This window comes from Pleurodeles waltl, chromosome 10 (genome assembly GCF_031143425.1).
Source record: "Pleurodeles waltl isolate 20211129_DDA chromosome 10, aPleWal1.hap1.20221129, whole genome shotgun sequence".
NCBI classification, from domain to species: Eukaryota; Metazoa; Chordata; class Amphibia; order Caudata; family Salamandridae; genus Pleurodeles; species Pleurodeles waltl.
This window is the reverse complement of record NC_090449.1, coordinates 510,398,872-510,414,812: the sequence shown is the minus strand read 5'-3', so window position 1 is coordinate 510,414,812 and position 15,941 is coordinate 510,398,872.

Genomic DNA, 15,941 nt, shown 5'->3' with positions numbered 1-15,941 from the left:
TGACCCTTCTGTTTGTGCTAGGATCTCATTGGGACTGTGTGGGACCAGTCATCTGGCACAGAATAGAGCAGATTTAGGTTGAAGCCCAGAGTATTGGGGCACATGTTCTGGTAGAAACACCCGGGGGGGGGAGGAGACATACATGGTGTAGGAAGGTAGCCCCTTTCTAGCCTTGTTACCCCCACTTTTGGCCTGTTTGTGAGTATATGTCCGGGTATTTTTACTGTCTCACTGGGATCCTGCTAGCCAGGGCCCAGTGCTCATAGTGAAAACCCTATGTTGTCAGGGTGTTTGATATATGGGATCCTGCTAGCCAGGACCCCAGTGCTCATAAGTTTGTGGCCTATATGTCTTCCCTGTGTGGTGCCTAACTGTATCACTGAGGCTCTGCTAACCAGAACCTCAGAGTTTATGCTCTCTCTGCTTTCTAAATTTGTCACTGCAGGCTAGTGACTGAACTTACCACTTCTCATTGGCACACTGGTACACCCATATAATTATCTTGTATATGGTACTGAGGTACCCAGGGTATTGGGGTTCCAGGAGATCCCTATGGGCTGCAGCATTTCTTTTGCCACCCATAGGGAGCTCAGACAATTCTTACACAGGCCTGCCACTGCTGCCTGCGTGAAATAACATCCACGTTATTTCACAGCCATTTTGCACTGCACATAAGTAACTTATAAGTCACTTATATGTCTAACCTTTACCTGGTGAAGGTTAGGTGCCAAGTTACTTAGTGTGTGGGCACCCTGGCACTAGCCAAGGTGCCCCCACATCGTTCAGGGCAAATTCCCCGGACTTTGTGAGTGCGGGGACACCATTACACACGTGCACTATACATAGGTCACTACCTATGTATAGCGTCACAATGGTAACTCCGAACATGGCCATGTAACATATCTAAGATCATGGAATTGTCACCCCAATACCATTCTGGTGTTGGGGGGACAATTCCATGATCCCCCGGGTCTCTAGCACAGAACCCGGGTACTGCCAAACTGCCTTTCCGGGGTTTCCACTGCAGCTGCTGCTGCCAACCCCTCAGACAGGATTGTGCCCTCCAGGGGTCCAGGCAGCCCTGGCCCAGGAAGGCAGAACAAAGGATTTCCTCTGGAAATAGGTGTGAAGGGCTTGGGAGGAGTAGCCTCCCCCAGCCTCTGGAAATGCTTTGATGGGCACAGATGGGGCCCATCTCTGCATAAGCCAGTCTACACCGGTTCAGGGATCCCCCAGCCCTGCTCTGGCGCGAATGTGGACAAAGGAAACGGGAGTGACCACTCCCCTGACCAGTACCTCCCAGGGGAGGTGCCCAGATCTCCTCCAGTGTGTCCCAGACCTCTGCCATCTTGGAAACAGAGGTGTTGGGGGCACACTGGACTTCTCTGAGTGGCTAGTGCCAGCAGGTGATGTCAGAGACCCCCTCTGATAGGCTCTTACCTTTCTGGGTAGCCAATCCTCCTTTCTTGGTAGCCAAACCTCCTTTTCTGGCTATTTAGGGTCTCTGCTTTGGGGAATTCTTCAGATAACGAATGCAAGAGCTCACCTGAGTTCCTCTGCATCTCCCTCTTCAACTTCTACCAAGGATCGACCGCTGACTGCTCCAGGACGCCTGCAAAACCGCAACAAAGTAGCAAGACGACTACCAGCAATATTGTAGCGCCTCATCCTGCCGGCTTTCTCGACTGTTTCCTGGTGGTGCATGCTCTGGGGATCGCCTGCCTTCACCCTGCACCAGAAGCCAAGAAGAAATCTCCTGTGGGTCAACGGAATCTTCCCCCTGCTAACGCAGGCACCAAAAGACTGCATCACCGGTCCTCTGGGTCCCCTCTCATCCTGACGAGCGTGGTCCCTGGAACACAGGAACTCTATCCAAGTGACTCCCACAGTCCAGTGATCCTTCAGTCCAAGTTTGGTGGAGGTAAGTCCTTGCCTCCCCACGCTAGACTGCAAACCTGTGTACTGCGTGATTTGCAGCTGCTCCGGCTTCTGTGCACTCTTCCAGGATTTCTTTTGTGCACAGCCTAGCCTGGGTCTCTAGCACTCTGGCCTGCAGTGCTCAACCCGCTGAGTTGGCCTCCGACGTCTTGGGACCCTCTTTTGTAACTCTGCGTGGACTCTGGTTCACAAATCTTCTAAGTGCCTGTTCAGGTACTTCTGCGGGTGCTGCCTGCTTCTGTGAGGGCTCTCTGAGTTTCTGAGCGCCCCCTCTGTCTCCTCCTCCAAGGGGCGACATCCTGGTCCTTCCTGGTCCTCAGCAGCACCCAAAAACCTTTACTGCAACCCTTGCAGCTAGCAAGGCTTGCTTGCGGTTTTTCTGCATGGGAACACTTTTGCAACCTTCATCGCGTCGTGGGACATCTTCCATCCAAAGGAGAAGTTCCTAGTCCTCTTCGTTCTTGCAGAATTCCAAGCTTCTTCCATCCGGAGGCAGCTTACTTGCACCTTCACCCGGGGTTTCCTGGGCTCCTGCCCCCCCTGGACACTGTTGCGACCATTGGACTTGGTCCCCTTGCTTTGCAGGTCTTCAGGTCCAGGAATCCATTTTCAGTGCACTGCTGGTGTTTGTTGTTCTTGCAGAATCCCCCTATCATGACTATTGTGCTCCTTTGGGGTAGTAGGTGTACTTTACTCCTACTTTTCAGGGTCTTGGGATGGGGTATCTTGGACACCCTGACTGTTTTCTTACGGTCCCAGCGACCCTCTACAAGCTCCCATAGGTCTGGGGTCCATTCGTGATTTGCATTCCACCTTTGGAGTATATGGTTTTTGTTGCCCCTAGACCTATGCTTGCCTATTGCAACCTATTGTAATTCTACACTGTTTGCATTACTTTTCTGACTCTTACTTACCTGTTTTGGGTTTGTGTACATATAACTTGTGTATATTACTTACCTTCTTACTGAGGGTACTCACTGAGATACTTGTGGCATATTGTCATAAAAATAAAGTACCTTTATTTTTAGTAAGTCTGTGCATTGTGTTTTCTTATGGTATTGTGCATATGATATAAGTGGTATAGTAGGAGCTTTGCATGTCTCCTAGTTCAGCCTACGGTGCTTTGCCATAGATACCTTCTATCAGCCCATGCTGCTAGAAACATCTCTATTCTACTAATAAGGGATATCTGGACCTGGCACATGGTGTAAGTACCACAGGGTAACCACAATAAGCCAGGCCAGCCTCCTACACATGGTCAATGTATTATTATATTAAAGAGGCACAATAACCAATCTGTGAGGACACAAGGCACACTTATGTAGCGACATTCACAATCATATTATATTAAATAGAATTTTTTGATGAACATGATTAGAAAGGAGTGGTAGCTTGATACTCCTTATCACTTTTGAGCGTGGAAATTGTGATCCTTAACAGAGGGTGCTGTATCGGCTCTGAAAACGCCAGTGAATTCCTTCAGCGGCCTTCTATTAGGCTTATCTGTTTTGCTGTGCTTCTTGGAGGAATAAGCATGTGATGAAGAAGGCTTTTTTATGCTGGATATTCAATTAAACATGCCTGCCTTCCTTGTAGAACTGGTAAATTTAGCTAATTTAGCCTTCCTTTCCTGAGTTCCCCCAAGGAGGAGTGGGGAGGTGGTAATTGGACTGTTGCCTCAGGATGCAACTTTCTAGATGTGGCCTCAAACATGAGGTGATTTCTCTACCCGTCCTTTTGCATGGTCCCGAGCCGCTTGAATCAGGGGAGTAACCCAGACCCTTGCAACTCCAGTTGGGTAGATGGGCCTCTAACCTCTGGCGCCCCAAATTCAGTCCAAAGCCCATGAATATCTGTGAGATACAGAAGTACCGGATTCTTTTATCACATTCTACAGGGGGGCCCATAATTTTGAGTAACACCATTGGTTTATGTGCCTCTAATGCACGGTGTTTAATCTGTGTTGACGGATCGCAGAGTTTTGCCATAATTACCACTGAAGGTTGAAATACTCAAGCCTGTCTTGTGGAGGTAGAAAAAACAGGATAGGCAGGACTGACTGAGAAATTAAAGCACATGAACTGTTTATGGGGGTGGTTGTTAAGATGAGATGGTGTGCTGAAACATTTGATACACCAGGTGTGGAGATGAGTTTGCATTACAACCTTACAATCTAAACACCTCATGTGAACCATTACCTGAAGCTATTGCTGGAGCGCTTGTGCATTTTTTCCTGGGACAGAAAAGTGTCTTGGCTCGGGTCTGATTGCCCGCACCTGGGTTGCTTAAAAAAGAGTTGAAGAAAGGGCGGAGGAAGAAGGAATGCCAACTCAGGGAGAACGGAGAACGATGAAATTTCAAGGTTTCACAATTTGCGATCTGAAATTGTGGAATTGTTGTGAACCAGAAGAACTTTGATCTTTGAGAAGAAGACAACGCAAATGCCAACAATTTGCTGAAACCCTAATTTATATTCTAGTGTAAATAAAAGAAACAGATATCCGTAGTTGAACTCAATGAAGAACTAAAAATGCACCAGAAAATGTATTTTGGGGGAAATTATTTTGAGGAAATACACAAATGCTGAAAACGGTGCATGAGTAAAAAATGCGGGTATCACGGTACGTTGTTGCCAGGATAATGGCACTGAAGGAAGTGCTAATGGGGAGGGCGCTGTGTGCACAGAAGACAACTACAGTGATGTCCGACAAAGCTTTTCTTATTAAAAGTATTCCGTGTTAATTCCGAATCATTGCAACTGTGCCTGTTACTGCAACCCTTTAAGAGTTTGACCTTGGGGATGAAGAAATAAGTTCTCCAAAAATAATTCAACCGACTCGTGCGTATACTTAAAAGAGACGCTAGACAGTTTCTAGGCCCGCAACATGGCGTCTTGGTGTCCCGTGGAGTACAGTAAGCGTCAAAGTTAGCAGCACGCATGCAAATGTATTTCTACCCCGTAAATGAGCCTGCAGTCTCATCCAGCATGCATTTCTCTCTGATGGCTGTAAAGAGGTCATTGCACCTGCGACATTTCGGTCCATATTTAGGGCCATATTTATACTTTTTGACGGACAACTGCGCCAACGCAGTTGTGCGTCAAAAATTTTACCGCCGGCTAACGCATTCCAACGCGCCATGCGGGCGCCTTATTTATGGAATGACGTTAGCTGGCGCTGTGGACTGGTACGCGTAAAAAAAAAATGACTCACACCAGGCAGCGCCGGCGTATGGGAAAATGGGGGTTGTGCGTCAAAAAATGATGCAAGTCAGGTCTGAGACAAAAATCAGGCCAAACCGGACTTGCGCCATTTTTTTTTTACGCCCAACCCCCATTGACATGACTCCTGTCATAGCAAAGACAGGAGTCGTGCCCCCTTGCCCAATGACCATGCCCAGGGGACTTTTGTCCCCTGGGCATGGTCATTGGGCATAGTGGCATGTAGCGGGGCCCAAATCAGCCCCCCCATGCCACTTAAAAAAAACTGAAAAAATATACATACCAGAACTTACCTTTCCTTCCCTGGGATGGGTCCCTCCATCCTTGGGTGTCCTCCTGGGGTGGCCAAGGGTGGCAGGGGGTGTCCCTGGGGGCATGGGAGGGCACCTCTGGGCTCCTTCTCAGCCCACAGGTCCCTTAATGCCTGCCCTGACCCAAGCGTTAAAAAACGGCGCCCATCAGGCTGGGCGCCGTTTTTTAAGGCCCACCCCCTCCTGTGCGTCAAAATGACGCCAGAGTATAAATAAGGCACACAGGCCTTAAAGTCATTTTTTAGAAGGGAACGCCTACCTTGCATATAATTAACGCAAGGCAGGTTCCCCCTTCCAAAAAATGACTCACATGGTGGGATTTTGACGTCCCCGGGGTCGGGCGTCAAAGTATAAATATGGGGCAGGGTTTGCGCCGAATGTGCGTCAACATTTTTGACGCGCATTCGGCGCAAGCAGAGTATAAATATGCCCCGTATACTCTTCAAGCAGAATTGGCAGCCGACGTAAGGGGCAGTGTTCACAGTTCTACCGTGGTAGCATGAATGATAATGTCAGAAGCAGTGCTCTGTTGCTAAACATAGGCTTAGAGTTCAGCGGCAGTAGCACTACTAGATAGTGACAAAAAAGAGAAATTATGGCGCGAAAGGAGGAGAGGGCTATATATTGAGAGGACGAGACAGAAGTTTTGAACAGTGAGAGTGAACAGTTGGGGAAGAGTAAAGCAAGCGAGGATCTGCAAGCTGACAGAAAAAAGAGGCTAGTGATAAGAGAAAAGAAGACAACAGAAGATGGGACAGAGAAAGGAGCACACAGCAGATACAGAAACATGCTGAGGGTGACAGAGATAAGACTGAAAAGAGAACAAAGGTAGAGGGGGCATATGCAAAATAGAGGGAACTGAGCGAAAGCATGTGGGAGAATGTGAGAGGCAGAGACGAATGGCAAGCTTGGAGAGAGGGGGCAGGGAGAGAGAAAAGGGAACTGAGAGATGAAGAGGTTGAATAGGGAATGATTAGAGAGATGATGTGGGGGTTCACTTTGTAACTTGCATGCCAGACTTTTCAATGCCGTTTCCAATGCACCATATCTTTGAAAATACTATGCTACTTCGTTCTTTCCCTTTCCCTTTCCCGTAACACAACACAGCAACTTCACTTGCTGTGCTGTGTTGCTTGTACAGTACTCCGCTGCCTTTTGGCTAGGGTTCCGCTACAGAAACGACATGTACACACAGACAGAAAATCACTGTTTGTTAACATAAAGCTATTTTTCAAAGATTGACGGGGAAATCCATCCAAGGTTTCAGCCCAAAACATTCGTCTGGCAGGTTACAGTGTGGCCTAGAAGATTCTGAGATTAGTGCACTCCAGTCATGATTGTAGGCCGTTCTTCTTGTGCTCTTCCTTTTCCATTAACTGGAAATGTTTAAATAAAAACTTTTAAAAAACATGGATTATTATAAAATTAAATACTTTATTTCATAGCACCTTCCTACTAGCCCGTCCCACAATCAGCTGAAGTGCTTTTACCTCAGGGTCTGATGCACTGCACAGGCTGCAAGAGTGACAGCAAGCCCCCTGACAGGGCTGGCTGAAGTGCTGGTGCCGGATGGCGTGAGAATATTTGTTGAGTCCCCACAAGACCACCTTCTCCAAGGATTCAATCAGTCACACCCTCCAATGCTTCCCCACGACACTACAACAAGCCGCTCTCATTTGTATTTAATTCCTGTTACATCGCTACCCATCTCAAGTATGGTAGAATAGGGTGCCAGAGTGGGTTATATCGCGCACATATTCTACAGACAATGGTGCGTAAGTGTGTAAAGCAGAGTATAGGAAATGTTACTTAAGACAATTTTCGCTGGAATTATGCAATTGTGGCTCTGGGATGATTTTTGCACAATTATAGGTTTGCCGCATTTGTCACATAATCCATTGCCTGCTGCATAAAGTGCAGAGTCTAACTCAAATAGTTCAAGAGTTACTAAAACATAGCGGCACATGTTTCTGTCTAGTGGTAGGCCCTTTGCAAAGGTTGACTGGTCACCTTTCTGTTGCTTATGTATAATTTAGCTTTTCTTGTCATGTAATTTACTCAACCCTGCACATAATTTGGCCCTCCTCTGCAGCATATTTCCAGGGCCCTGCTTAAGACAATGAGGACTACAACATGTAGGAACCATGTCATACAGGCAGGTATGGTATGCTAAGAGTGCTTAGTCTGAAGAAATACAAATATGAGATTTAAAACATAACATAGTGGTTAGGTTTTTTGTTCTAAAAAGTATTTATTATTATCCAAAAGAACCCTATTGAGCAACCTTAGAATAATAAAAGATTAGGGAAAAACAATTAGGTTGTAAACCCATGCCCTACAGGTTCCATGCTGCTATTTGATTCTGGTTCATAGCCAGGGGAACTGGAATTATGCTGCAGAAGGCTAAATTATGCAGCAGGTTTAATTAAATTATGTGGGACGAAAAAGCTAATTATGCGGTCTAATGAGGCATATTTTGTGACAGTATTACATAATTATTTTCTGATTTTTACACTTGTTAAAACTTTCTGGGCATAGATTGCGCCTCATTAGTACTGGTTCAATACCCAAAAATGGTAATTAGCAAGACAAAACTGACCAGTCAACTTTTGCAAAGGACGGTCATGCTGTGCGGCAACACATGTTGCTGTATTTTTAGTAACTTGTGAACCGTTTGAGCTAGAAACAAAAACGTTTGTTAAAATCTACCGATTATGCAGCAGATGATGGATTATGTAGCAAATCCATGACTATGCGAAAAACTCTGCTGCAGCACAATCGCATAAATCCAGTGGCCCTGTTCATAGCCCACTGTGCTTTATTAAGAATATATCTTAAGAGCTGCAATTAAAAGTATCTCTGTGACAAAAACAGAAACCCACTGAGCTATCTACATGAAAAACATTTTTTTGATCTGCATGTTACAGATTGTGTTTTGCTGGAGGAACATTGTTCTTCTTGCCTAATTTTAGATAAGTCAAAACTTGGACTAGGAAAAACTCTGAGCTTCCAAGCAAATTCCTTGATCATCAGAGTTAAATTGCTGGACTAGCATAAAAAATGATGCTCCTTCAGCAATGCAAGGAAGGCTCCCATAGACAAAAGCCCGGCATCATTTTAATGCCTGCTTTAAGCAGTGAAGTCACACAATGACACAGTGAAATGTTGTAAATTTCACTCCGTCAGTTCTGCGTGATTTTTGCCTGGGAACACCTACCTTGCATACATTATACCTGGTGAAGATATAATGTGACACAAGGCTTTTCAAACTGATGCATTTGGGCCCAATGTGTCAGTTTTTAAATCTGGAGCAGTGTAAAGCACTGCTTAGCGCCACCGTTGCAGGAGCTGTGGGGGCCTATTTTACACACTACTCGGTCTATTTACTATAAGTTAAAAAGCCTGCTTGACCAAAATGTATTGCACTGTGCTAGTATTTGTGCACACTTTAACAGCAAAGCCAATAGGTCTCGCATATGTGAGAGCTATTGGCTTTGCCATGGTCATTTAGTCATGTGGTACAGCGGAGCGGCTGTTGTTCAGCAAAGCTAAAAGTTAATGATGTGGTGCAGAGTAGAGTGGCATGGAGGAGAGTGGAGTAGAGTGACATGGCGTGGAGTGGTGTGGCATAGAGTGGGATGGAGTAAATGAACTGATGTAGTGTAGAGTGGAGTGGCATAGAGCAGAGTGAAGTGGCATAGAGTGGAATAGTGTGTACAGTGGAGTGGGGTACAGTAGAAAGCCATAGAACACAGTGGTGTAGAGTAGAGAGGCTTAGAGGGAAGTGGCATCGAGCAGGGTGGCATAGAATGCAGTAAAGTAGATTGGTGTACAGTTGAGTGGCATAGGGTAGAGTGGCATAGAGTGGAGTAGGGGCAGTGTGGTGTAGAGTGGAGTGGTGTGGATTGGAGTGGTGTAGAGTAGATTGTAGTGGTATTGCTTCAAATGGTATGGAGAGGCACAGAGTGGAATGGAATGCAGTGGAGTAGAATGCCATTGAGTGTGTTGTAGTTTGGACTCTTGCTTTAAGCAAGACTACTGGTTAAAGGATGACAGTACATTTGCTCGTAGGTGACTATGCCTATACTACAAGTCGCAACTGTTGTCCCAACCTTACCGGCTCACTAGCAGCACCTCACCAGAAACACAGTAGTAAAAGGTGATTTGTGGCAGCCTTTACGCATGGACTCGAGAATAAGACATCTCGGGGAGTGTCGTGGTTAAACGGAGATTACCCCTTTCTCACAGATATAGCATGTCTCATGCAAACACAGGCAATGACAAAGATGCAGTAAAGTTTCAATAGTTTTTATTTAACACAACTGCAGTTTGTGATATGTTGCATGGGCTGCAATGATTAGGATAATGAATAATGCAAGAAACAGAATTGTGAAGACGAGAGTCATTATTACAAAGACCCCCACCATCTTGCAATGCATAAAAAATACATACGAGATGTAATATGCCCTAATACCCTAATGTGAGAGGCCTAACCTCCTACCTAAAGGAGAGCTGGGTTTGCTAATCCTAATCTGCCAATGCCATGTCCATGAGAGAAGCCCCCAACCCTCGTTACCTTGGAATGAGGTCTCTATCCCAGACCCAGTCTCTATCCCAGACACGAAGACTAGGTCAGCGTCAAGATGACGTGCAGCATCGGTATCAGCGATGGTGGCGATGCCCTCTGGTCGGAATCCCTCTGATTATCTGTCTAAAGTGCAATGTATTTCTACAGATCTACCAGGACCCCAGACGTAGGTGTGTTCCCAAACAATAGATAACAGACATGCTTGGGACGGCAATTAATATAAACAATCCCTCGAAAGTATAGAGAGGGAAAATCCCTAAGTGTGAACACCTACTGTTTGTTTGTCTTTGTTGCTTGATTTTGACGCCTTAGCGCAGTGGCACTGATAATGCAAAGCATAACAAGTGGCCTAACTATAAACAAGTCAGCCATCTTATAAGAGTTAAACAATTAAATAGGCTAAGACAGAGCAAGCTAAGTAGGTTAAAAGTACTAGGTGACTGGGGCACAAGTCTTCAAGCCAGAAGCTAAGCTAACTCCTGTTATCCCATTAAAACAGACTAGGATTCACTACACCCTCCCCATTGCCGTAACAGGCATGACGAAGGTACAGGAACCTAAATGGTAAAATTGCTCTGAACTAAAAAAGCTAAAAGCATAAAAACTAGCTAAAAATCATTAAAATGTGTTGAAAAGGAATTATAAACAGTTAAAATACAAACAGAGATGTTAATGTCAACCACGACAAGCTCAGAGTGCCAAAGCAAGTCAATTGAAATGTATAATTTTTATTCCGGAACGGCAAGTCAATTCATCAAATTATTTGCTGTACGCATGATCTTGAAGAGTGTCATCGAAGTCCCCAACCAAGGACCTAAAAAATGAGTCAACATCATCTGATGTTAAATCGAGTGCTGGGCGGACAAAGGGATCCACAGAGCAGTAGTGAGCAGTACTTTCTGGTGTAAAGTCATTCGTTGCAGTGCCATCATCCATGGTAGATCTCAAAACGGAAGGCTCATAGGTGGCCTCGCGGAGCAACCTCAGTCTCAAGGAGCATGACCGTGTATGAACCCTCATCGGGGACATCAGCAGTTCATGGTCCACAAGAGATGTCGGTGCAATAGCAAGACAGACCATAGGCAGAAGTTCAAAGAGGCACCATATGCAGCGGAAAACTGGTTGTACGCACCAGAGAAGGGGCCGAAATGACAACGACCAGTCATGCTCCAGTTCCACCAGCAAGGGTGCACCGAAGATCCGAACCGTGCGTTCACAGCACAGTGGAGTTGGTGGGAGCGGCTCCATTGCTCTGCGTAGCTGGAAAGAAACAACCACTGCGAATCAGAAGAAATAGTAGTAGTAGTCCGCCAATCAATGCCAAAATAATTGGAAAGCCACCAAACACGATTGAAAAGAGCGAGTTGATGGCTGACTGGATGACTCCGAAGACAGTCTGGATGATGGACACGAAATCAGATCCGACAGCCCTATAGAAATGAACAATCCCAGTGGTGCTTGAAGCATTGAATATTCTGAATACCAGTTCTCCAAAGTGCTTGGGGAAGTTGGTATTTAATAGGGATTGTATCTCGGCTGATGATCTTGCAATCTGTAGAGCATACGTCTCCTTTGCGGATGTCAAGGTGACCTGTTTTTTAAACAATAGCGCCTTTAGCCTGCTCAGCTTGTCATAGTTCACATTAATAGTATTTATGTGGGGCCACATGTCAGATAATTTTATCTCTCGTGTGGGGGGTGAACAAAACATGTGCACAACACGTAACGACCTTCGAGACCGAGATTGCGTAGGCAATTCCTGGTCGCATGCCGCAACAACTTTGATCGTTCATTACCACATAACTTCCATTGGAAAGTACATGAAATACAGGGCAAATCAAAGGGATGGGAGTACCCTTCAGCAAACAGGCCAAGTTCGTGACCCCCGCATTGCAAAGACCGTGAAGGGACACCTGCTTACATATCATGGAATGACTAACAGCAGTCTCACATTTGCTTCCGCTAAGAAAGACCTCTGTTTCGCCGTTCAGACATTTATAGTCAAAGGGCAACTCCCACTCTTCCTTAATATCTCCTAGTTGCTCGTACCTTCCCACTACAAGATGTTTCAGGCAGCTGGAGAAATGAAAGGTCGAAATGGGTAAATTAATTATGCCATGTAAGTGCCAGATAGTTGAAGGACTCTCTGCTACCGTGAAGGGCAACTTATCTAACTTTTCTACGTGAAGCATGGTGAAACTAGCCTCCCTTTTAGCCATTGTCTGTTGTTCTCTGGAAAAATTAAAAGCAGTGAAGAATTCACTCCTGTTAATATACTTCCATGGAATACGGCCATTTTTCAGTGTCTGTAAAGTCCAACCCAGCTGCATGATGGAACGTAGCTGTGTTTGCCCATGATATAACCGGGACAAGTCTGTCTGAGTGTTATCAATAGCAGAGAACACTATATTTGATAGTGAATAAATTCTGTTGGACAGAGTATTCATGCCGTTGTTGACAACCGCTAAAGCCTTTTCTAAATTTTCCTTATCCAATTGCCTTAAACGCGCAGCAGCCTCAATCTGTGAAAGTTTCCACATTTCATTGTATATGGCATGTATATAGCATATAGAAACCTTTTTGAGCGCTGTTTTCTACGACCCTGCAGAAAATCCTGCAAGTCTACATCTTCAGAAAGAGTGTTCAGGTGTTTCTTAACTGCGGCTAACGTGTTGGTCTGTACCCATTGCTGGCACAGTTTACCCACACTGTATGTTGTAACTATACCTGTACAAACCAGATAGACCAGATACAAAGCGAGGGTCTGGCCTGTTAATTGAAAAACACCCCATTAGTGTCAGTGGGCCATATTAACTACCCGCCAGGACTGGAAAGTGAAGAATTATAGTTGCCAGGCTTGTCCATTGCATCCAACTCTTCTCTGGTGATATTAAGGAAATATTGCCAATCTCTAAACCTTGCCGGAATGGGGATACTGGGCGTGTTCATGTCTTTAATTTTTGGTAACCCCAGACATGATATCTGCTGAAGAAAATAATTTGCACAGGAATCAGGGATGCTCGAAATAAAGCTTCCCTACCCTGTATCTGCCATACACTTTTCAAGTCAATAGTGCTCTTCCAGTATTCGTAACCTTCAACTGTGAGCCGGGAAACAAAGGGATCTGAATAAATCAGTTTGTGTCAATTAGCAAAATTGTTCTAATTTGTGCTGGAGGTATTTTAAAATAACATGACTCTGCATTTTTTGTGTCATGCCGAGAAAAATATGTACATTTATCACTATAGTATTTTGGGCTCCCCACCAGCGGTGTAGAACAGTGTTCCCACTGTGTGTAGTTTAATACTGGCCTGTGTCTAGTGGCACGGTGTAGGTAGTAATGTCCCCAATTATTATAGCAGAACATTTCCCCATAATTCATTGTATGATCATATACATCATCACTTTTAAATGCAAAATAGTCCTTCATTTCAGTTAGCAAGGAATCAACTGTTTGGACATCCCAATCATCAGAGACAACATCAGGTGTAATTACATCTGTCATAGAAATTGTGAACACGTATGGTATTTGAATAATTTCTGTAGGCCCGTATATATCAAATGGAACTTTGACCCGCACAATCCCATCAGAAATCGGTATTGCTGTAACATTTACGGGGGACAAGTCTCTTCGGACCTTATGTGAGGAATGATATGGAGTTAAAACTTCATCAACAAGCTCAACAGAGGAGCGATCAGGAATCTAGTGACCATTTATGAGCAAAAAGAAAACAGTCACAAAACCAATCCATAAAAATAATGCAAAAATGTCAGACAGAACCATAAATAGTTCTATGGGTATATTAAATAGATCTTTTTAAGCCATTGATACAGCTTATTTCTTGTTGAAACATTGTCAATTACATTAGTGGTTGAGTCTGAAGAAAAGTCATCAATGTCAATGAAATAGCCAGAGGCAGTCTCTGCAAACACGGGAGCCGGTGCACTATCCGTACTGTGGTCCACTTCACGTGGAGGCTCTTGGTAGACAGTGTCATTAGTGTGTGATGTGAATCTTGGACAGGAGTGGTCACTGAAGTGGTGACAGGAACTAGCAAGAGTTCATTTTCCACCCTCCCCATGGTCGAGGAGGTATCTGGAACAGCGTTGGACATTGTTGCATAGTTCGTAGTAGTGTTGTTCATCCTACTATGTAGATGTATGTCCTGTTGAGTAGTGAGAGGGGATCGGGAACCACCCAAGGGACCTCTTGGTCTACTGTGAAGGATCGATCGGCCACATGGTGTAATTTGATGTCATTGATGGAGATAAATCTGTTCGTTCGAGAGCCAGACAGACGTTCATTTATGTCAAATGGTGTTTCTGCTGCCACCATACCAGAGGCATCAAGATCTGGGACATACATAGGTATCCCAAAGAGAACCTCATATGAAGTGCGTCCCCCCAAGGGCCGTCTTGGCAGATTATTCAGTGCTCTCAGGACCCCATACAGGTGATGTAACCAACTGCGGCCTGAACCTAATACTCAAGCTGTTAAGGACTGCTTTAGATCACGATTCCGCCTCTCCACGACCAAATTTCTCTCTGAATGGTATGGTGAGGAGTAATAGAGTTCAACACCCATCGTCCCCATGGTATCCCTGAATGCCTTAGAGGCAAATGCAGGGCCCTGGTCCGAATGGAATGTTGCAACTGCATATGTACCGATAAAGATCAGCAAGTCTTTTATAACAGTCCGAGCATCAGCCGACCGCTGTGGCCATACCCACAGGAATCTAGAACAAGAATCTACAGCGACTAGTATGTATTTGTATGCACCATCAGGCTGTAAGGGACCACAATGGTCCAAGTACACACACTGTAGTGGCCTGTTGGACACTAAGAGGGATGTCTGCGGTGGACGTTTAATATTAGAGCCCTTTATCTGCTGGCAAATGTCACAGCAAAGGACAAAGTTTTTTGTTTGTCTGCATAGGCCTGGCCATCAGAAGTGTTTCTGTAAGAGTGTTATCGTGGCCGATATGCCAGCATGTGCAGAAGCGACACCTTCATGCGCTGCTTTTATTAGATCTAATCTCTGGTCTTCGTTGGGGATCACTCGATCTCCAACCCCAGGAATGGTTGCGTAGGCAACATTCTGTGCACTGATATGGTAAGTATAGTTTGCAGGGTATCCCTTCGGAAGGGGCTTGCCTGCAGCCGAAGCTTTCACGGCAGTCAGTATTTCATTATCCAATCTTGTTTGCGAACGAGTCACTGAAGCCACAGAAGCCGTAGCCACTGCTGCTTTTGCTGCTTCATCAGCCAATGTATTACCAGTAAGGTGTACTCCTACACGTTGGTGGCCCAATGTATGTACTACATGGACACGCAGTAGCTTATCCTTAAGATCAGCCACCCTCCCCCACAATATTTTGTGTTTTATGGTGTTCCCTTTAGAGTCTCTAACCCCATTTATGTTCCAATGATTGACATAATCATTGTATGACTGAACGCAGTAATATGAGTCACAGACTATTAAAGTCAGGTTTTCTGGCTCTGTATGTTCGAGCGCTAGTATAAGAGCTTTAAGTTCAGCCAACTGGGCTGTGCAGTCCCCTATGGTCTGCGTGTAGGTATTGTGTGGGTGGAAGACTCCATCTGCAATCACTCCGCTCACGGCTGCGCATCCTGCGGAGTATTGATGTTTAGTACCTACAGTCGGTTGTGCTGAACCATCAGTGTTTATGACATGATGGTATCTGTCTAGTGGCAAGATATTTAGAGGAGCGGGGTACTCTTGTTCGTAGTGGAGAAACTCTTATGTCTGAATTTTGGATAAAAAATGTAATCAACATCAGTGGCGGTCAGAGACGTTGCCCATTGAATCCAACGTGGATGTAATGCTTTAGCTTGCTTTGGTGACAGCCTCTAAGGCCGGCAC